The sequence below is a fragment of the Petaurus breviceps genome, unplaced genomic scaffold (genome assembly GCF_028583685.1).
Source record: "Petaurus breviceps papuanus isolate PSGF00001 unplaced genomic scaffold, PetGlider_PUasm1.0 90701, whole genome shotgun sequence".
In the NCBI taxonomy this organism is placed as follows: domain Eukaryota; kingdom Metazoa; phylum Chordata; class Mammalia; order Diprotodontia; family Petauridae; genus Petaurus; species Petaurus breviceps.
In genome coordinates, this window is record NW_027187316.1 from 8,818,904 (window position 1) to 8,841,287 (window position 22,384).

A 22,384-nucleotide genomic window follows, 5' to 3' on the forward strand; every position below is an offset into this window, starting at 1 on the left:
TGTAGATAAATAAGGATATATGCTCTCTTAAGAGAGAGGAGAATGATAAGGAGCTGGAGAAAGGTCATATTATTGTGTTGCCTGTGACAGACCTCTACCCTCTGGTCATTGCTTTTATCAGTAGCCTATTGCTCAGTTCTGGGCAAAGCCTACACAATACTTGAACTTGTGGGTCAAAGTAAAAACCTGGGTGAATGTTGAGGTCTGAGATATGTGGGTGGTGGGTGCTTTGCTCTTACATTGATTATTTGCTTATGTGTTTTAAAACACATTATAAACTACAGTTATTCCTTCCACATCATGGGATTAAGGGTGTGGTACCCCTTGATCTAAAAAATCTATGTAAAATTTTTTGGCCCTCCCTTCATGCCAGAGAAGTCTGATTTTTTTCTTTTTCTTTTATGAGGTGTTTACCGTACCTTACTGTGAAATTTTGATTACGTATTTGATCACAGACTCTGTGTGTCATTTGTTGGCCTTCACATGTCATCTGCGGTTTCTACAAAACTCACTCAAAATTCCTATTTAATTTCTTAAGCCAACCTAAGATATATCAAAACCATGATGGAGAAAGTTATGATGTGGGATGGATAACTATAATGCCCTTTGCAAAAAATGTTTTTATGGAAACAGTAAAGGACTTAAAGGAGAGTGACCAGTAAGTTGGGGATAGGTGGAGCTGGAGCTGAGTTATTTGATTGGTGGACAAACATGCTGCTAGACTTAGACTTCAGTACATGGGGAATAGCAGTTTGGTGGTATCCAATTGCCCTGATGGAAAGATGCAATATGGGCTGATACAGGGGGTTTAATGGGTGAATGAATGGTTATTACACATATAGCTCAGTTATACAGTAAAATGGTCATGCATATTAAATAACAAAGGCCCCAGATCTTAATCCCAAGAGCTAAAGTAGTCCTCTTGGCTTTATGTTCTCCTGGGTAAAGGCTCCCTGTACATGGTTCATGAGATCCCATCTCTTACTAGTATGTTCTTGTGACTCATTTCCAGAACCATCTCTTGAAGTAAGCAAGTAGGCATCTGTGTGCGGTATTATGTGTTTGTTTATAAAGGGGCAGGAAGGCACAACAATGGACACTTTAAAAATATTATTTTATAATAAATGCATATTTTTAAAGTTCCAGAAAATTATGTTCTCCATGGCCCATAGATATTTATTTTATGATTTTGAGTCTCATGTCACAGTAGAGGCTCAAAGTCTTCAGTGGGCATAGAGTACGAAATTTACTCACTTTGCCTAAGGTATGTGAATGCCATGATCCAGCCTGGCTTGCCCTTCTGTCACTTAAAGGCTTTTCAGTTTGGGGGGTGGGATTAGATCAGGAAGAATGAATCAATCTGTTTTGTTTAGTCATTTTCAGTCATGTCCAACTCTTTGTGATCTCTTTTTTTGAGCTTTCTTGACAAAGTTATTGGAGTGGTTTGCCATTTCCTTCTCCAGCTCATTTTATAGATGAGGGAACTGAGGCAAATATGGTTAAGTGGCTTGCCTAAGGTCACACAGTAAGAGTCTGAGGCTAGATTTGATCTCAGGTCTTCCTGACTTCAGGCCAGGTATTTTCTCTACTGTACCCCCTAGCTTCCCTGAATCATTGTAAGGGGTTCTTAAATAATAAGCCCAGCAGTGATCTGGAAGTCTAATAATCTGGATGGTCTTGGGTGCTGAAAAGTTTAAGGCAGCAGAAACTGAATCAAAACATCTTGGCTTGTCATTAAGTCAGGATGGGGGGAGAAGGATACTGTGACAGGATCATAATGGAGATAATTAAATGATTCATACCAGGCATTCCTACAGTAGCATTACAAGAGAGGGGAATAGGGTATAGATGGGTGCTAGCTCTCAAGCACCTGAGATGATGATGGAAGTGTGGGAAGGAGAAGCAAGAGAGGAGAGGGAATTAAAGTCTGAATTTTGACTAGAGTTCACTTTTTCCAGTTTTACTTTCCCAGAGATTCTCACGAAAAACACTCCCCAGAGTCCTAGTTCCAAAGTGTCACTAACTGGTGAATTCGGGGATGCACCTGCTTGAGTGTCTCTCATCTCCATGGCAATGAAGATTTTTTTTCACCTATATTCTGCAGTTCTTAGGAAAGAGACTTCTAACAGCTACAGTATGGATTCATCCTTGCAGAAACCAACTTCTCTTTCTTTTGACTCTGCCAGGTACCTTAAAATAACTAATTAGGTTTGCTGTTAGGGCCAGATTCAGCTTATTCTGGGTTCAGGGACAAGGCTTCCTTGCCTTGAATTTTTTTTTCTTGATGATTTAAATTTCTTTAACAGGATACAAAGCTTTTGATTCCACAGTGCAATGTCAAACAAGGACTTGAACCAGAACTTTTCCAGCTCTAATGTAAGTTCTGTAGTTCTAAAATACTTAAAATTTCAAATATGATTGGGATGATGTTAAGGCACAAGTACAAATAAGTTTCAATTGGTACAAATGATATCAGATCTTTTCCTGTTTGGTTCAGGAAAGAGGGAGTTAAAAATCATGGAGAAAATGGAACCCTGAGTTGGGGGGAGGGAGATGATGCCAAGGTAGGGATACAATTTTACCTCTGTAATAAGCCTTGTGCCCCAGGGAGTGGTCACTGAGCTCCCTCCTTAAGAGCACACACAAAGTGTGTAATGAAAGTGTCTTAGAGGAGCCTGAATGAGCATTCTGTAACGCACAGGCCGCTAACTATGTGGTGATAGGAGCCCTTTTGATTGTCCAGGGGGTAAATTTAAAAGTTACTAACCCAGCAGCACAAGGCCATTTACCTTGGCTACTTGTCGTGGTTTGACCTCTTGTTTTCCAATGACTTAAGGGTAAGCCTTGAATCCTCTGACTCTCAAGGCTAACATAGAGCCTCTTGAATATGGCCTCGGTTTTTTTTGCCTCAGCTTCTGTTATTTTTGTTTTAGGTGAAGGACAGTGTTCTAAAGATTGTGACCTTTTGAGTTCTGAAAGGTCACAAAAGTGAACCACCTGAAATCCAAAAACTTGGGAGTCCTAGAGTAAAGTCCATGCCAGGTTTCAGTGCCCTGAGAATTAAGGAAAGAGCTTCAGGACTCAACCCAGCCCAGCAGTGGCTGAGATGAGGTCTCTTTCAGTAGTTATGCCACATTTGGACATGAACTTGATGGGATCTATTAATACTTAACAGAAACTGTGTTAAAACTGAACCCATTCTTCCCAGAGAATGAGATGGCATAGGGGCAGAGTGTGCATTGAGGTATAGGGGGGAAATGTTTGTATTTCTGTTCTTAGCACTTCTAAGTAAATATCCTTTGACAAAAGCTAGTTTATGTTAATTGATTACATAGAACTGGAATACTAGTCACTAGTGGCTAACATTGGGTAGAGCACAGCTGGCATGGAGTCTTGATTTTAAAAGTTCAAGAGAGTTTCTGGGTAATTAATCATTTTATTAATAAGGTTAGCACTTATTAATAAAAGAAACAGTCATTTGGCAGTCCCTTTCTTGAACCAAAGACAATCATGGCAGCAGGCTAATAATGACTTATGTGACCTTGGAAAAGTGGGTGTTCCTGAGGGTAGACTTTACAAAGAGAAGTGGCTTACTCCAGTGAGGAACAGGGAAAGTAATCTTGTCACTCTTGGACAAAGAGATTGTCTCTACACTCAGATCACTCCCAGCCTTGGGCAATACAGATAGAAGACCTATTTCTGCCCACATTTGCTTGAGTAGAACACAATGGTCAGGAATTAATTTTAAATTAGAGGTCCCATCTAAATGGGTGGAGTAATAATACCCAGAATGAGAAGAGTGTTAATCCTGGCTTCCATCATCCCAGTCTTTGAGAAAAAAGCTTGGGTCTCCCCAATTTTTATAGCTGGCTATTAATATGAGAGAGAAATAATCATTTCTCTCAAGCAGCAGATATTAGAGATGGTGTTCCCCTAGAATCCTAGGGGGCAATGTTCATAAGTAATAGCAATTATTACACACATTTATTAAGCACCTATCTTATATAGAATTCTGTGCTAGGTGTTAATAGAAATACAAAGCAGCAATAATGTAATGGAAATAGTTTTCAGTTTGGAGAAAGAAGAACCTGGTTTCAATCCCAGTTCTGTTCCTGTTATGTGCTTCTGGGCAAGTCATTTTACCTCTCAAGGTCTCAGGTTTCTCATCTCTAAAATGAATAAGTTGGACTAGATCAGGAGTTCTTAACGTGGGGTCCATGAACTTGTTTAAAATTTATATTTAAATACAATTGCTTCCCTTGTAATTATATGAATTTTATTTTATGCACTTAAAAATATTCCTTTTAGGTGCAGCTAGTGATGAGGTATGGGCTCTGGGGGCCCCCCTCGAGCTCTCCTTGGGATTGTTATTTATGGTCTTACTGGGCAAGGTTTTATTGATTAGGGGACCAGGGAAGGTTTCACAAAGAAGGTGGTATTTGCAGGATATTTAAGAATTGAAAAGGTGAAGAGGGGGATGGAGAGAGAATTCTGGAGTTAGGAAAGTCTGAGCAAAGACACATGGAAGCTTAAGAGTTCAGGAGACAGAGAGTTGTCCAGTTAGGCTAGATCGCTACAGTACAGAAAGTACATAGAGGAAATAATAAGTGATAAGGGTGGTGCTAGGCTAGGCAATAGGGAACCACTGCAGATTTTATGTACAGGAGTGATGTCTGTCTCCTGAGCTCTAGTCCTTGGGCAATAGGGAACCACTGAAGATTTTATGTACAGGAGTGATGTCTGTCTCCTGAGCTCCAGTCCTGTATTATCAACTTACTTCCTTTCTGACATCTTGAATTGAACATTCTATAGGCATCTCAAATCAAAGATGTCCAAAACAGAATTTATTCTCTTTTCCCCTGGCAAATCTATTTCTCCAAAACCTCCCCTCTTTCCAACTTTCCCATTATTGTAAAAAACACCACCATTCTTCCAGTCACCTAGGCTTTTACAACCACAGTGTCATCCTTAACTAATTACTTATACTCACCCCACACATCCATTCTGTTGTCAAATCTTATCATTCTTACCTTTGCATCTCTTGTATGTGTTTCCTCTCTACTGGAACAGTCACTACTCTTGGATATCACTCATCTCAACAATTTTGACCAAATTATAGTCTTCCTACCTCTGGTCTCTCCTCTTCAATCCATCCTCCAGATTCAGCTGCCAGTGTGATCACATCACCACCATAACCCCCTACTTTCCATTTACATTGTATATATCTATAATGGGGGTCTGACACATACCCAGACTGCCTCTGATGCTACTTAACCAGGGGGAAGTAATTAGGGAAACTTCTTTCAGGAGAGTGATGACATGTAATGAAGGTGCCTTGGAGAGAACTGAGCATATGCAGACCTTCTGTAACTGATTCTGATATGTTAACCATGTAGTTAGAAGCTTTTTCACTTGACTGGGTAACCAGAACCAGAGTATCTTCAAAAGATACTTGGGACTAGAGACTTGGCCATTGTCTCTGACTATCCTCTCTTGGTTTGACTTTATCACTGAATTATTAGCACTGAAGGTGTCTGCTGAGAGAGAGACAGCTTTGTAAGGAGAGAGCCTTTGGGCCTTCTGTTCTCAAGCACCCACCTGTATGGATGGTCTCATGGAATGGGACTAGGTCTTTTGCCACTGCATTTGCTCATTTTCCACTTTAGATGAAGGGATTGGAGACTTGTTCCTTGTGAGTTTAGAAAAGTCAGGAGAGACTACCATCCTACTGTTCCAGAGTCCAGATTTTGCAGCCAGCTCAGGGGAATAGCAAAGAGTGACTTTTGGGAGTGACTTTCAGGACCAAGCTTGTATTTTGGTTACAGAGACAGAGACCTATCTGTCAGCAGTGCTGGAACAGAACTAGATGAGGAACTGAGCTCATCTGAAGCCCACATTCCTCAGAGACTCAGTTGGTATTGGGAAGAGTGTGTGCCTGTGAGGTATTGGCAAATGTTTGTACTTTTGTTGTTGATATATCTTCAAAGTAAATATCTGTTTGTAAAAATTTATTGATGTTAAGTAGTTAAATGGAACTGGGACTTGCTGGTACCTGACAGTGGATAGAACACTACCAGTGGGACCTCTAACCAGAGGCATTAGAGAAGAAACACCCCCTCAGACATACCTCAGTTTTGCTCTGGGAGAGTGAACCCAGAACACACTCAGTATCTATCATACAGCATGTTTTCTCTACCATTAGAATGCAAAATCCTTGTAAGCAGGGCTGTGTTTTCACCTTTCTTTGTATCCTCAGTGCTTTAGCACAGTCACTGTCTTGGCTTGTAATAAGTGCTTTAGAAAATGCTTATTGATCCTTTGGGCCAAAGATCCCAGCCCCTATCAGGAGCAGTGATGTAGACTTACAGCAGCAAATGGCCCTGGAAGATTTTTTTTTGCATGCAGTCTGAGAATGGAGTTCATGGGCACTGTTCTTGAACTGCCAACCTCCTGTGAAGGGAAAGGTCTGGATTTTGAATGCCCTACATATTGTGATCCCAGAAACTAGCCTTCCAGCAGAGAAGGGAGATTTCCTAGTCAGCATCAATTTTGGAACTTCCAGATGTCCTAGTCAGTGCCAGGTTTAAAATTCCCTTGTTTAACACTCATTTCAAGAGTTCATAAGTTCCAAATATGCAAGATTAAGAGCCATTCTCTGACAAATGCATGGCAAAAAAATATGAATAAACTTCTCAAAAAGATTGAAACCTATAGATAGCTAAAAGATAATGTTCCAAATCACTAATAAGAGACATGCAAATTAAAACAACCAGCAAATTGACAAACATGATAAAAGATGAGAATAGTACAATGTTGGAGGGGTTGTGGAAAGACAGGCACATTAATGCATTGCTAATGGAGCTGGGAATTGGTCCAAACACTCTGGAAATTTGAAATTAACTGACTAAAGTGTCCATATCTTTTGACTCAGAGATGCTACTGCTAGGCATAACATCCTAAGGAGTTCAGTCAGGTGCCAGGTACTATAACTAAGTCCTAGGGATACAAAGAAAGATTAAAACAAAAAAAAAGTCCCTGTTTTTTTTTTCCTTTTTTTTAATGCATTATTAACTTCTGATTTACATCATCCATTTCCACCAGATTTTGAGTTACAAATTTTCTCCCCATTTCTCCCCCACCCACCACCCCAAAATAGCAGTCCCACAGGATATCCCCTCCTCCAATCTGCTCTCTCCCACATTTTCCCCCATACCCCTTTCCACTTTTCCAGTGGATCTCTATGCCTCAGTGCCTGCACATCCTATTTCCCAATTACATGTAAGATGGTATTAATAATAGTATATAAATATATATATATACACACACACATATATATACATATTATATATATATATATATATATATATACATATTTGAATATTTGATTTCAAAACTTTCAATTCCAGATTCATTCCCCTCCTTTCCCGTCACCCACCCCTACTGGGAAGATAAGCAGTTCAGTATAGGTTGCGCATGTGTGACTAATGCAAAACAATAACATAGTAGATACATTGTAAAAGACTGACTACACTTCCCTCCTTCCCACCCACTCTACTCTCCAGTTTGATCCTGTCTATTTTCAAAAGTGAGTGCTTCCAACCTCTCTCCCCCCCCAGCCTACCCTCCCTTCTATCATCCCCCCTCTCATCCCCTTCCCCCCCCATTCTCCTGGAGGGTGAGATACCCTATTTAGTGTGTATTTCACTCCCTCCTCAAGCCAGATTCAATGAGAATAAGGTTGACCCATTCCCTTTTGCCTTCCTATTCTTCCCCTCCATTGTAACCATTTTCCCTTGCCTCTTCTATGAGATAGTTTACCCCATTCTGTCTCTCCCCATCTCTCATTATATTCCTTTCACCTCTTAATTTCACCTTTTAAGTATCATTCCTTCCTGTTAAATTGGTCCTGTGCCCTTTATGTATACCTGTAAACATATATACACACATTCACATATGTGTTCATATGCCCATATACCCTCATATATAGACAAATATATATATTTCTAATCCTTTCAACTACTGAGAAAAGTTTCATAAGTTACAATTATTGTTTTTCTATGTAGGAATGCTAATAGTTCAACTTTGATAAGTTCCTTATGATTTCTTTTCCTTGATTACCTTCTCATGCTTCTCTTGCTTCTTGTATCTGAATGTCAAATTTTCTATTCAACTCTGGTTTTTTCAGCAAGAATGCTTGAAAGTCCTCTATTCCTCTATTCCACTGAATGACCATATTTCCCCCTGAAACATGATACTCAGTTTTGCTGGGTAGGTGACTCTTGGTTTTAATCCCAGCTCCTTTGCCCTCCGGAATATCACATTCCAAGCCCTTCGATCCCTCAGTGTAGAAGCTGCCAGATCCTGGGTTATCCTGATTGTGTTTCCACAATATTTGAATTGTTTCTTCCTGGCTGCTTGTAACATTCTCTCCTTAATCTGGGAATTCCAGAACCAGGCTATAATATTCCTAGGAGTTTTCTTTTGGGGATCTTTTTCAGGAGGTGATCAGTGGATTCTTTCAACCTCTATTTTGCCTTCTGGTATTAAAACATAAGGGCAGTTTTCTTTGAGAACTTCCTGGAGGATGATTTCTAGGTTCTTACTTTGGTCATGGCTTTCAGGCAGTCCAATAATTTTTCAGTGGTTTTTCCCATGAGATATTTCACATTGCCTTCTATTCTTTCATTTGTTTGGATCTGTTTAACAGCATCTTGATTTCTCATAAAGTCATTAGCTTCCATTTGCTCCAATCTAATTCTGAAGCAATGATTCTCCTCATTGAGTTTTTGAGATTCTTTTTCCATCTGGCAAATTCGCCTTTTTAAGGCATTCTTCTCCTCATTTCCTTTTTGGGCCTCCTTTGCCATTTGAGTCAGTCTGTTTTTTAAGGTATTATTTTCCTCAGTCAGGCTATTGACTCTCATTTCATAATATTCTTGCATTGTTCCCATTTCTCTTCCCAATTTTTCCTCCACTTCTCTTATTTGGTTTTCAAAATCTTTCTTAAGGTCCTCTATGGCCTGTAACCAGCTTGTATTTTCCTTTGAAGCTTTTGGTGCAAGAGTTCTGACTTCACTGTCTTCCTCCTGTTCCATGCTTTGCTCCTTTTTGTCCCCAAAATAGCAGTGTATTGTTGGAATCTTCTGTCTGCTTTGTTTCCTTTGCCTGCTCATTTTGCCACTCAATTACTTGACTTATGGGCTTTTTGCCACCGTAGGACTCTGCCACCAGACAGGGGAGCTTTCGTCCCAAACGCTGGGGTTTTCTCAGCTGCTGGAGGTATTAGATGGGTGTCCTCTCTGAGGTCTCCACATGCTCTGGCAAGCTGGACACACCCCAGAACCTCCACCCTAGACTGCAATCCAGATCCAAGCAGGTTAAAGCAAGAGCGATTACCCCCTCAGACTGGTGCTTGGTTCCCCTACACTCTGCAGGCCAAGTGCTGAAGCTGCCATGTGGCGCTGGCTGTGCCGGCGTGTCAGCAGCTTTTCGCCCTGGGAGTAAAAGCCACGCACTCCCACTTACTGGTCCCAAAGTCCAGACTATACTGACCTCTCACTTTGTCCTTTGTGTCTATGTATTGATAAATCTGGAAACGGCCACAGCTGCTGCTGATCTGGAGTCCCTCTGGCCAGCGGAGGGTCAGGCCCGCCCTGGGGCTAAAGCCTTGGCATGGGGCTGGGCTCTGCTCCCAGAGCACTGTGCTGGATTCCTGTCAGCTTGCTGGGGTGTCCTCAGTGGAAGGTTAGCTTCTCTGTGTCATTTTGTGGGTTCTGCAGCTCCAAAGTTTGTTTAGAGTCCCCTTTTAACGTGGATTGGGGAGGGTAGGAGCCAGAGCTGCAGGAAGGTCGTGCTTCTACTCCACCATCTTGGCTCCGCCCATCAAAGGTCCCTGTTCTTAAGGAGCTCAGTCTGATGGGGAAGATAACAGCAAATAAGTGTACAAACAACCTAAATACAGGATAAATTGGAAATAATCAATAGGGCAAAGGCACCAGAATTAAAGGGGATTGGGAAAGACTTCCTGTAGAAGGTAGGATTTTAGCTGGGACTTGGAAGGCATAGATGATAAGGGTGCATATTCCAGGCATAGAGGACAACAAGAGAAAATGCCCAGAGTCCTTAGATGGAGTATCTTATTCAAGGAACAACAAGGAGGTCACAGGATAGATGGAGAGAGGGGGTATAAGAAACTGGAAAGGGAGAAGAGGGGGCAGGTTATGGAGAGCTTTGAGCACCAAACAGACGATTATATATTTGATCCTGGAGATGATAGAGAGCCACCCAGACCGAGTAAGAGGGTGAGACATGTGCTTTAGGAAGATCCCTTTGACAACTAAGGAGAAGATAGAATGGAGTGGGGAAAAACTTGTGGCAGGGAGATGAATAAGCAGGCTACTGAAATAGTCTAGGGGTTAGGTGATGAGGGCCTGCACCAGGATGGTGGTGGTGTCAAAGGAGAGAAGGGAATATATATGAGATATTAGGAAGGTAACATTGATAGACCTAGGCAACAGGTTGGATTTGGTGGGAGTATGGGGTGGGGAATGGGGGAGGTGGGGGTAAAGAAAATATTGAGCAGTTGAGCATGATACCTAGACTGGGAGCCTAGCCCATAACTTAATAGGGAGGTTAGAAAGTAGGTAGGGTTTAAGGGAAAAGATAATGAATTCAATTTTGGATATGTTGAGTTTAAGATGTGGTAGCAGCAAGCACCCTAGCATACCCAGGATGCTGTAGCAGCAAGCACCCCAAGCGTCCCCGGGGTGACTGCCAACACAGGTTCTTGGATCTGCTTTGATAAAGGAAAGCAACTCTGGGGTGGCCAGGTAGTACAGTGAGTAAGAGCACTGGCTCCAGTGTCGGATGACCTGGGGATCAAATCCTGGCTCAGATACTCAGCACCACATCCAGAAATAACTGGCCATGTAACCTTGAGCAAGTTACTTAATCCCAATTGCTTAAAAAAAAAAAAAGGAAAGAAACTCAAAATGGGTTAACAAGCTTACTTTAATCAGTCAAATATGTATCATTTACCTAGTTCAGGGGTAAAAGGTCAGCACCCCAAACTTCAGAGTATACAGACAGAATTATCAAGACAGAGAAACAGATCAAGTAGACAGGTTTCCAAACTGTCCAACCATTACATCCATACCAAATCAATATCTGGGTTTTTCAAAGCCAGAGGGCTCTCAACAACAGCTTCCCAGAGTCTCATCTGATCAAATCACAGAACACTTCTCAAAGTGAGCCCCAAAACAAAGCCTCAAATCAGGGTTTATATAGCCTTCTCCCGGCTCAGAGAATGTAACAACCTTCTGGACCCACTGGCCAATCAAAAAGTATCTACTGAAAAACAAGCCTCCCACCCCAGGCTCCAGGTGCACTTTAGCCTAGGGGCAGGGAAGATCTTAAAAATTTACATTCCCATTACAGATGCTTGCTAGCACAGGTTGCTTTGATCTGCTTTTCTAAAGGAAAGCAACTCAAAAAGGGTTAACAATCTTAGTTTAATCAAACATATATCACTTACCTAGATCAGGGGAAAAAGTCAGCACCCTGAACTTCAGAGAATACAAGCAGACAAAAATACAGAGAAAATAACACAATTTGGCAGACAGGACTTCTAACTGTCTGACCATTAACATCCACACCTACATAGTTAGTCACAGAGGCAGAAGCACCAGGGTTTTCAAAGTCAGGGGGCTCAAAGTCTCATCTGGTCAAATCACACAACTCTTCCCAAAATGAGCCGCAAAGCAAAACCTTGCCTCAGAGGTATATATATAGCCTTCTCCAGGGTCCGAGAACATCACAACCCTTATGACTCACTTGACTACAAAGAAACAAAAGTTGTTCCTTCCTGAAAAACAAGCCTCCCCCACAGGCTCCAGGTGAGCACATGCAGCCTGTTAGGGGGCAGAGTATATATTTTCAAATCAGGAAAGGTCCTCAAGTTCAATTTAGACTTATTAAGGGGCAAGGAAGATCTTCAAATTTCTATTACCATTACAGATGTCTATGGTACAACCACTTCAAGATATCCACTAGGCAGTTGGAGATGTGAATCTGGAGATCAGCAAAGTCTGGATAAGAAGCTATGAGACTCATCAGCATAGAAATGGTAATTGAATCTTTGGGAGATGATGAGATAACCAAGTGAAATAGTATAGAAATGGAGGATAAGAGGGCCCAGGACAGAGCCCTGTGGGATGCCTATGTTTAGCAGGCATGACCTGGAAGAAGATCCAGCAAAAGAGATTGAGAAGGAGCAGTCAGGTAGGAGGAGAACCAGGAGAGAGTAGTGTCACAAAAACCTAGAGAGTATCAAGGAGAAGAGGGTGACTGACAGTGTCAGAGACTGCAGAGAGGTTGACAAGGATAAGGACTAAGAGAAGGCCATTAGATTTGGCAACTAAGAAATCATTAGTGACTTTAGAGACAATGGTTTTGGTTGAATAATGAGATTAGAAACCAGACTGTAAAGAGTTAAGAAGAAAATGAGAAGAAAGGAAGTAGAGGACCCTATTGTAGGTGTTTAAGGAGTTTAGCCACAAAAAGGGAAATCTGTTTAGTTATTCAGTCATGTCCAACTTTTCATGACCCCATGGTTCGTCAGGCCCTTATATCCTGCACTATCTCCTAAAGTCTGTCCAAGTTGATATTCATTGTTTCCATGATACCATCTGTCCATCTCATCCTTTGTCATCCTCTTCTTTTTGCCTTCAGTATTTCCCATCATCAAGTTCTTTTCCAATGAGTCCTATTTTCCCATTATATAGCCAAAGTTTTTAAGCATCAGCTTCAGGAGTACTTGACCTTCCAGTGAATAGCCTAAATTAATTTCTTTGAATATTGACTGATTTGACATCCTTGCTGTCCAAGGTACTCTCAAAAGTCTTCCCTAGCACCACATTTCGAAAGTGTTGATTCTGTGGCACTTAGCTTTCCTTATAGTCCAACTCTCACTCACAGCTATACATTACTACTGAGAAAACCATAGCTTTGACTATACAGACCTTTGATGATAAGGTGATGTTTTGATTTTTTAGTATGTTGTTGAAATTTGCCATAGCTTTCCTTCTAAAGAGCAAGCATTTTTAATTTCGTGGCTGTAGTCACTGTTTGCAGTGATCTTTGAGTCTAAGAATATAAAAAGTGACACCACTTCCATTTCTTCTCCCTTTATTTGCCAGGAGGTAATGGGACCAGTAGCCAAGATCTTAGTTTTTTTTTATTTTTAAGCCTCAACTTTTACATTATCCTTTTTCACCTTAATCAAGAGGCTTAATACCTCACCACTTCCTGCCATCAGAGTGGTATCATCTCTATATCTGAGATATTTTTATATTTCTCTTGGCAACCTCAATTCCAGCTTTTTTATTCATCTAGACTGGCATTTCATATGGTGTTCTCTGCATATAAGTTATATAAATAAAATGACAGTTTACAGTCTTGTTGTACTCCTTTTCCAATCTTAAACCAATCAGTTGTTCCATTTTTGCTTCCTGACCTGAATACAGGTTCCTCAGAAAACAAGGTAAGGTAATCTGGTACTCCCATCTCTTTTGAAGACTTGCCACATTTTGTTGTGATCCACACAGTCAGAGGCTTTAGTGTAGTTAATGAAACAGAAGTACATGTTTTTTTTCTGGAGCTCCCTTGCTTTCTCCATAATTCAGCAAATGTTGGCAATTTTGTCTCTAGTTTCTCTGCCTCTTCAAAAATCAGCCGGCTCCTCTGATAATTCTCAGTTCACATCTTGCAGAATCTTAAGTATAACCTTGTAGGTTTGTCAAATGAGCACAGTTGTTCAGTAATTTGAACATTTCTTGGCATTGCCCTTCATTTAGGATTGGGATATGAATTGATCTTTTCCAATCTAGTGCCCACTGTTGAATTTTCAAAATTTTGGGGCATATTGAGTACAGCACTTTAATGGCATTTATCTTTTAGGGTTTTAAATAGCTCAGTCAGAATTTCATCACCTCCACTAGCCTTATTTTTAGTAATGCTTCGTAAGACCCATTTGACTTCATTCCCCAGAAGTCTAACTCTAGATCAGTAACCACACCATGGTGTTTATTGATGATGGTTAAAATCTTTCTTATATGTTAAGATCTTTCTTGTATAGTTCTTCTGTATATTCTTGCCATGTCTTCTTAATCTCTTCTGCTTCTGTTAAATCCTTACCATTTTTATCTTTTATTATGCCCATTTTTGCATGAATTTTCCCTTGATATCTCTAATTTTTTTGAAGAGATCTCTTGTCTTTCCTATTCTTTTAATTTCTTCTATTTCTTTGCATTGGTCATGTAAGACTTATTATCTCTCCTTACTGTTCTCTGGACTTCTACATTCAGTTGGGTATATCTTTCCCTTTCATTTTTCTTCTTTTCCTCAGCTGTATGTAAAGTATCATCAGACAGCCATTTTGCTTTCTTGTTCTTTTTCTTTGAGATGTTTTTTGTTGCTGCCTCCTATACAGTGTTGCAAACCTCTGTCCATAGTTCTTCAGGCACTCCATCTACTAAATCTAATCCCTTAAATCTATTTAGCACCTCTGGTTCATATTCATAAGGGATGTTATTTAGGTCATATCTGTAAGCTCTGATTGTTTTCCCTATTCTCTTCAATTTAAGTCTGAATTTTGCAATAAGAAGCTCCAGATCTGATCCATAGTCAGCTCTAGGTTTTAACCAACTGTGTAGAGCTTCTCCATCTTTGACTGCAAAGTATAATTTCTATATTGACTGTCTGGTGATATCCATGTACAATCACCTTTTGGTTTATTGAAAAAGAGTGTTTATTATGACCAGGGAGTTATCTTGACAAAACTCTATTAAGTCTCTGATCTGCTTCATTTTGTTTTCCAAAACCAAACTTGCCTGTTATTCCAATCATCTTTTGATTTCCTACTTTAGCATTCCAATTCCCTATGATGAATACATTTTTTGGGGGGTGTAATTTCTAGAATATGTTGTTGGACTATATTATCTGTATTATATGTTGTAGAATTTATCAACTTTGACCTCTTTGACATCAGTGGTTGGAGCATAGACTTGTATTACTGTGATGCTGAATGCTTTGCCTTGGATTCAAACAGATATCCTTCTGTCATTTTTGAGATTATACCCCGGTTCTGCTTTTCTTACCCATTTATTGACTAAGTGGGCTATTCCATTTCTTCTAAAGGATTTTTGTCCACAGTAGTATATGCATTAATCATCTGAATTAAATTCACCTGTTACCATCTATTTAAGTTCACTGACACCCAAGATGTTGATGTTTAATCTTTCCATCTCTTGTTTGACCACATCCAGCTTACGTTGGCTTATAGATGTTACATTTCAGGTTCTTGTACAATATTGATCTTTTACAGCGTCAGACTTTCCTTTTGTCACCAGATGCACCCATAGCTAACCTTCCTTTTGTCTTTGGCCCAACTGCTTCATTAATACTAGAACTACTTGTAGGTGTCCTCCATTCTTCCCTGGTAGTGTATTGGGCACCTTATAACCTGAGGATATCTTCTGATGTCATCTCTTTTATCATTTTAACACTTTGCATGGGGTTTTATTGGCAACGATACTGGAGTGGTTTACCATTCCCTTCTCCTTTTGTCAGAACTCTCCACTTTGATCTGTCTGTCTTTGGTAACCCTGCATGGCATAGCTCATAGTTTCATTGAGTTATGCAAGACTTCCCACCATAACAAGGCAGTTATCCAGGGGGATATGGGACAATAGCTAGCAGTAATGGATGGATCAAGTGAGGATTTTTGAAGATGGGGGAGATATGGATACATTTGTAGGCAGTAGAGAAGTAGCCAGTAGGCAGGGAGAGATTGAAGATAAGTGAGAAAGTGGGAATGATAAAAGGGACAATCTGGAGAAGATGAGATGCAATGAGATCACTTGTTTTTGTAAAAGGCTTTATGTGGGCAAAGAGAAGGACCGCTTTTTCATGTGAGAAGGGATGAAGGAAAAAGTAATGGCAAAAATTGTGATCTCAGGTGATCTGAGATGAGGACAAGGAAAAAAGAGGGAGCTCTCAGGGAATGGTTTTAATTTTTTTAGTAAAATATGAGGCAAGGATCTCAGCTGAGAGGGTGAAGAGAGGGGGATTCGTAGGAGGTTTGAAGAGGAATGAAAAAGTTTGGAAGAGCCCCTGTGGAGAGTTGTATAGTAAGTTGATTAGGGAGGTATAGAAGGGTTGCCTAGCAGCAGAGACATACCAGTTGAGATCGTGTGACAAATTTAGAGTGGACCCAATAAGCATGGCTTCGTGATTTTCTCCAGCTTTAGCTTCTTTGTGTGTAGGAGCAAAAGCAGCAGATAGTGGAAGTAATCCAAGGCCAAGGTTTTGCAGAACGAGTTTGTCAATATTATAAGGGAACAAAGGACTGGAGAAGGCCGTGTAGAGTTGAATTGTCTCACCAAGGGGTCGAGATGGCAAAAAGAGAAGAGTGGCTAGTGCAAGAGTGATGACCTGGGAGAGAACTGAGAGGCTGAGGAACTGAAGGTCACAGTATTGGATGAAAGATAGAGGTAGAAGTGTAGTCAGTACTAGAAAGAGAGGCCAGGAAGAAAGTCATCAAAAGGAATCCAGATCTCACTGAGAGTTAGAAGGTAGAAGGAGTGGGAAAGGAAAAGATTTAATGTGAAAGCAAACTTGTTGCCTATGGATCAGATATTCCAAAATGACTGGTGGGGAGCTTTACAGTGGGACACTGAGAGAGTTGGATTGAGGGGAATAGAAATAAGGGACTGGGCAAGGCAGAGGTGGGGTGGGGAAGAGGGTTTGAAGAAGGAAGTGGCTCAGAATCACTAAGTTGGGGAAGGCATGATACTGAGGGAGTTTGTTGATCATTAAGGAATGAGTTTTTGTGATTTTCATTGTCCATGTGACTCTGGCCTCAAGGTGGGAGTCCACTCTTGGACAATTCAGACTAAGGGACAGATGCTTGGAGTTGAAGGAAGGGTGTTAATTTCCCTTCTCCCAAGACAAAAGACCAGACTAGCCTCTTGATGGAATGTTCTTTCTCCTCTTCCCTGGAAGGAAGTCTGGTGCCCAGTGGGATGATGTTTTCTTCTCTTCTAGCAAGAGGTATGACACCAGATGGAACTGGTTCAATGGAATGGTGTTTTCTCCCCTTACCCCAAAACCAAAAGATAGGTACTTGATGTAATGGTATTTCTCCTCTTCAGAGGGAAACTGGAGACTGAGATGGAGACCTGGCATGATGGAATGGCATTTTTTTCCCTTTACTCAAAAGGTGGGAGACTGGTGCATGATAGAATGGTATTTCTCCTTTTTCTACAAGAGGCTGGACACCAGGCAGGAGACCCTAATAGAATGATAGAATGGCATATCTTATTTACATCAAAATTATGTAGTCTGACTTTACATACCGTGTTTCCCTGATAAGACCTATCCCGAAAATAAGCCCTCCCCTTACTGTGTAAGATTCCTCTAAAATAAGCCCTCCCCTGAAAATAAGCCCTATTGAGATTGCTACTGTAGTGAAGGTGATCCCCTGTGCTACACGCTACATTACGGTACCCTCTGTATGCACCGTCTTCCCCCCCCCGCCCGTGAAACGCATGCTGCGCTCTGAGCTGCATCCAATCAGAGCTGCAGCAGTGAGCGCGTCATCCTGTTCTTCCCCAGTGATTTGCTTATTGAATAAAGGTACATTTTTTTGTTCACATTCACCTGTTTATTAAAATTGCTGTCAATGTTAATTAAAATAAGCCCTCCCCTGAAAATAAGCCCTCTGGTGTTTTTCTGTCCAAAAAAAATAATAAGACAGTGTCTTATTATCGGGGAAACACAGTAGTAGCAAAGAACTGAAAACAAAGTAGATACCCATCAGTTCAGGAATGACTAAACGAATCATGGTTCATACATGTAAGGAAATATTATTGTACCACCACCTTGTTAAATGATATATACTTTTTAAAAACTGTGTATAACAGCAGTCCAAAATTTCTGATATAATCCTCTTCTGTGTATTTTGAAATGTTTATTGATAATTGTTAAATTCATAGTAAAAGAGAAAAAACTGACCTTGCTATGAAGATCACAGAAAAAATGTATATAACTTGATACAAAGTATAGTAAGCAGAACGAGGAAACAATGTACACAATGACTACAATGATGTAAGGGGTGGGGGAAGCTAGAGAAAAGAAAATGAACACAGCATAGTTACAATGATTAACCTTGGTCCTAAAGAAGAGAAATTACATTTCCTTCCCTTCTTTTTAAGGGTGGGGAACTATGGCATGAAACATGGCAGATATTACCAAATTTGCTGATGTGCTGGTTTTGCTTAACCAACCTTTTTTTTTTCTCCTTACTTTTTATTCTTTGTTCTAAGGAATGTTTCTCTGGGGAAGGGGAGTGGGGAGGGAAGAAATTAAGGTGACGTAAAAACAAAAGCTATGAATAATTTTTTAAAAGAGTTCCTGTGTTCTGAGAGTTAAGGTACCTTCTAGAGAGATTTCCTGATTCAACACTACTTTTGGTAAAAGCAGAAGAGAGTCTGTATAATTCTTGCGCAGTGTTCTATTGAAGAGCAAAGCTAGTGAGTTATTCAAACAGTACATGTCTGATGAAAAAGAGTTTGCTTTTTCAGCATGCACCAAAGGCTGGTTATTTTTTGGTGAAGTTTAAACCACAGGGTGGCACTACAAGTCTTGGGAAGACTATAGGACTCTGTGGGAAAGAAGGACACACTGGCATGGCAGAGCATTGCCATGACAGCAGCCTCAAGTTCAATTCCTTCTGGGAGGAGCTGATGTACTATGTGAGTGCTTTATAGATTCCTGTGAATCTTTAGCATCTTATGCATTTTCTGTGGGATGATATAAAGATTGTCCAGTTGCCAATATCTATAGTACACTGAGTGCCTGGGCATGATTTGGCATTCCTATTACTCATGTTTGCAACACCCTAAGCATAGGTTATAACTGAGATTTATTTTGGAATTTTTCCAAGTGAATGTATAACCTTCAATTTACTATTATGCTCCTGTCCAGGAGGCCAATTTTTTTTTAAAGGCCCAAATCCATAGTAATTCTGCACTTGAAAGAATAGTTAGGAAATGGCTTGTGATTATGCCTCCAATTAGAAAACAGATCTCTAACAATGGACTGGGGGTTGCCCTACAAAGTTCACTCTCGCTCGTGTGGTTCCCAGAGCTGTCCCATGTCTTCATGCTTCAAAAAGGGGAAATATGGTCAACAATAGGTATTTATGAGAATTCACTCAAATGTATTCTTTAGCAGAATAGAAAAACACAAGGGAAAGTTAAATAGGGTTAGGACCCATTCATTCCTAGAGACTATTTTCCTCTCCAACTATCAGAGTAAGCACCTGCAATAAAACACATACCTCTCCATTTGTCCATGGAGAAGTCCCCTCTCATGGCCTTGAAGAAGGGGACTGTAGGCATCATGGTCACTGACTTTCCATCACTGCACTATTGACACCTCTCCTTTCTCCAACTTCTATCCTAAGCCTGTTAAAACTCCTCCTGCAAGTAAACAATTCCCAAGCAGCAGGATAGAGCACTGGGCTTGGAGTCTGGAAGACTTGAATTCAAATCTGGCCTCAGACACTAGCTGTGTGGAGGCCTTGGACACTTGTCCACACTCAACCACTGCCTCAATTTCCTGAGCTGTAAAATGGGGATAGTAATAACACCTACCTCCTAGGGTTGTTGTGAGGATCAAATGAAATAATCTGTATTAAGGCACCTGGCAAATAGTAGATTCTTAATAAATTGCTTCCTTAAGGAATTATGTGGTCAAGTTGCTAGAATGCTTAACCACATGAATACTGAAGGCCCCAAGAATTATAGCAAGGGATGAAGTAGAGAAGAGGACCATGAGCTAGGTACCGAAGTCATTGTGAAACTTGGAGAAATTGCCAGGAGGCCAGGAGATGACAACAAGTTATGAGAGGGTGATATAGATGCTTGGTTTGAACCTTAAAAGAAGAGAGGTCATTGAAGGATGGTAGTAGAATCTGGCAGAGACTGTGGAAAACAAGGAGGTCTGGCCACCCATTTCTCTCTATATCTATCCACCTATCTATATTTATATATATGTATGTATATATACACATATGTATATATACACACATACACACATGCACATACACATCTATATTAGATTCAGGGGTAAGCCAGGTTTACATAAAATGAAGAAGTAGAAGGAATTTTTATTAGTTTGAGTGTTCAGGAAAGCTTTTTGAGAACAAATTGGAAATTTTGAAGTAGCATGAGCTAGGTGATAAATGAAATTGGTTGGAGTTGACCTGGGGAGGAATAAAACCATTTAAAGTTGGGATAATATTCTTTTTTAAAATTTTTTTATTTTTTTTTTGCAGGGCAATTGGGGTTAAGTAACTTGTCCAAGGTCACACGGCTAGTTTATTTGTGTGTGTGTGTGTGTGTGTGTGTGTGTGTGTGTGTGTGTGTTAAGTGTCTGAGGCCCGATCTGAACTCAGGTCCTTCTGCCTTCAGGGCCAGTGCTCTACTCACTGCACCACCTGGCCGCCCGGGATGATATTCTAAGAGGAGGTGTGGAGCACCACTGAGTATGGAACTTATATCTGAGGTGATAAGCCTGAATGACTGAACTGAGTCAATACAATAGGATTGGTAGATTGGTGTGACATAGAATTAAGAATTGGTGTCAAGGTCTGAGCTTCCTTAGCACACAAATTTCTTTACTTTTTGATGATGGAGCTAGACATCTGGGCTCTGGGCAGGGCAGGAGAGATAAGGGCTGCTAACATGAGGTCACGAAGAAAAGGTGTGCTAAAAAAAGTATTTCTTGGCCCAGCAAAGCAGGCATCTTGGATGGAAATATTCTTAGAACAATACATTTATAGTTATATTTAAATTACACTTGACAGTTTTCTTTAAAAGAACCTCTTGGGAGCCAAGATGGTGGAGTGAAAGCAGGAACTCACCCTAAACTCCTCCATGAATTCCTTCAGTAACCTCTAAAAAGTGAATCTGAATGGATTTTAGAGTGGCAGAATCCATTGAGAGATGGAGCAGCAGATTTTCAGTTGAGGAAGGTGTGCCTGTGGGACAGGGCAAGGGAAGCATGGAGCACAGGGGCTGCACCAGCACAGACCTGAGACGGGACAAGAGTGGAGCCAGACCAAGCCCAGGTGAGCTGATTCACCCACCGCAGGGGCGATTCCCAGACCTCTCACGGCAGGACCAGGGATCTGTAGGAGGTGGGTAACAGAAAGTACAGGGCCCACAGCAGCAGCAGCTAATCCAGGGGCTGCCAACCCACAGTCTGGATGTTTTAGAACCTCTTGTATTCCATTAAGAATGAGGAAGCCAAAGCACAGGATAGCAAAGTAAATAGCCCAGGGTCACACAAACAAGAGTCAGATGCAAGATTCAAACCTAGGCTTGACAGCTCCACGTCTATTTGATCACACTATATTGCCTGCTTAGTTACACAATGACAGTATCACCAACCAAACACCAGCAATAGAAGAACCATGTATTCACAGAGGATGCTCCAAACTCAAGATTTCACACTAATCAGATTTAATTTCAGAGGCGAAATCACTTTCTTTGTATCATATTGCCCTCATCAAGAGTTACATCTAGGAAATCTCAAAAATAGTTCATGTATACATCTCTTCATATGTAGATATATAAAGGAGTTCTTAGCTTCCATTTAATATTCAAGGTAACGATGTATATATCCAGTGTAGCACACAGCCTTTAATCCACCCCACAAAAAAATGTAGAAAACACATAAAGAACTCGCAGCAGCTTATAATCAATATGGTTCTACCTTTCTATTGAGTTCTACTTTTCTCCAGGGTCTTGCAGTTGTCTGGATTCATTGTACTGCCCTATGGTACTACCCTTTGCCCACTGGCCTCCTCTCCCAAGGAAAATGACTTGGAGTTATTAGTAAGGCAATTCTCTAATATTCAAATGGGTCCCATTTTCATCCCAGAGACTGGTACAAGCATCCTCCCTTATGTGCTATCCTAAGACCTTGAAGTCCTTCTGGAAAGATAAGGAATTTAGAGATGCTAGATTAGTCCCTAACTCTCTACCTACAGCCTTCCAATGAGTTCCATTTCCCCAGGCATCCATAGAGGCCTTCAGTCCTATGGTATCACCCAGAGGACTTGGATTCCCCAGGAAAAGAGACAAGTTTGGGATTGCCAGAATAGCAGCTCCCTTTCCCATCAGACCTGTCCTGTCAAAAGAACACATGGTGACATTGGAGGAAAAAGAGCAGAAGCCACTGAGTCAGGTTGGAGCTGCCACAGGAGACATGGCCACCCCACCCCCAATCATTGTGAGCTTGCCTGCTAGAAGAACAT

At 40.8% G+C, this 22,384-nt stretch overlaps 1 protein-coding gene across 1 annotated transcript in view; it reads left to right on the forward strand.

The window, feature by feature from the left end:
* The first annotated feature begins 738 nt into the window (after window positions 1–738).
* The window catches only part of MEA1 (male-enhanced antigen 1), a 323,822-nt gene continuing 302,176 nt past the window's right edge, over window positions 739–22,384 (forward strand). The window contains exon 1 of the mRNA XM_069065981.1: window positions 739–743. The gene's annotated coding sequence lies outside the window, so the exon portion shown is untranslated. The remainder of the gene's footprint in view (window positions 744–22,384) is intronic.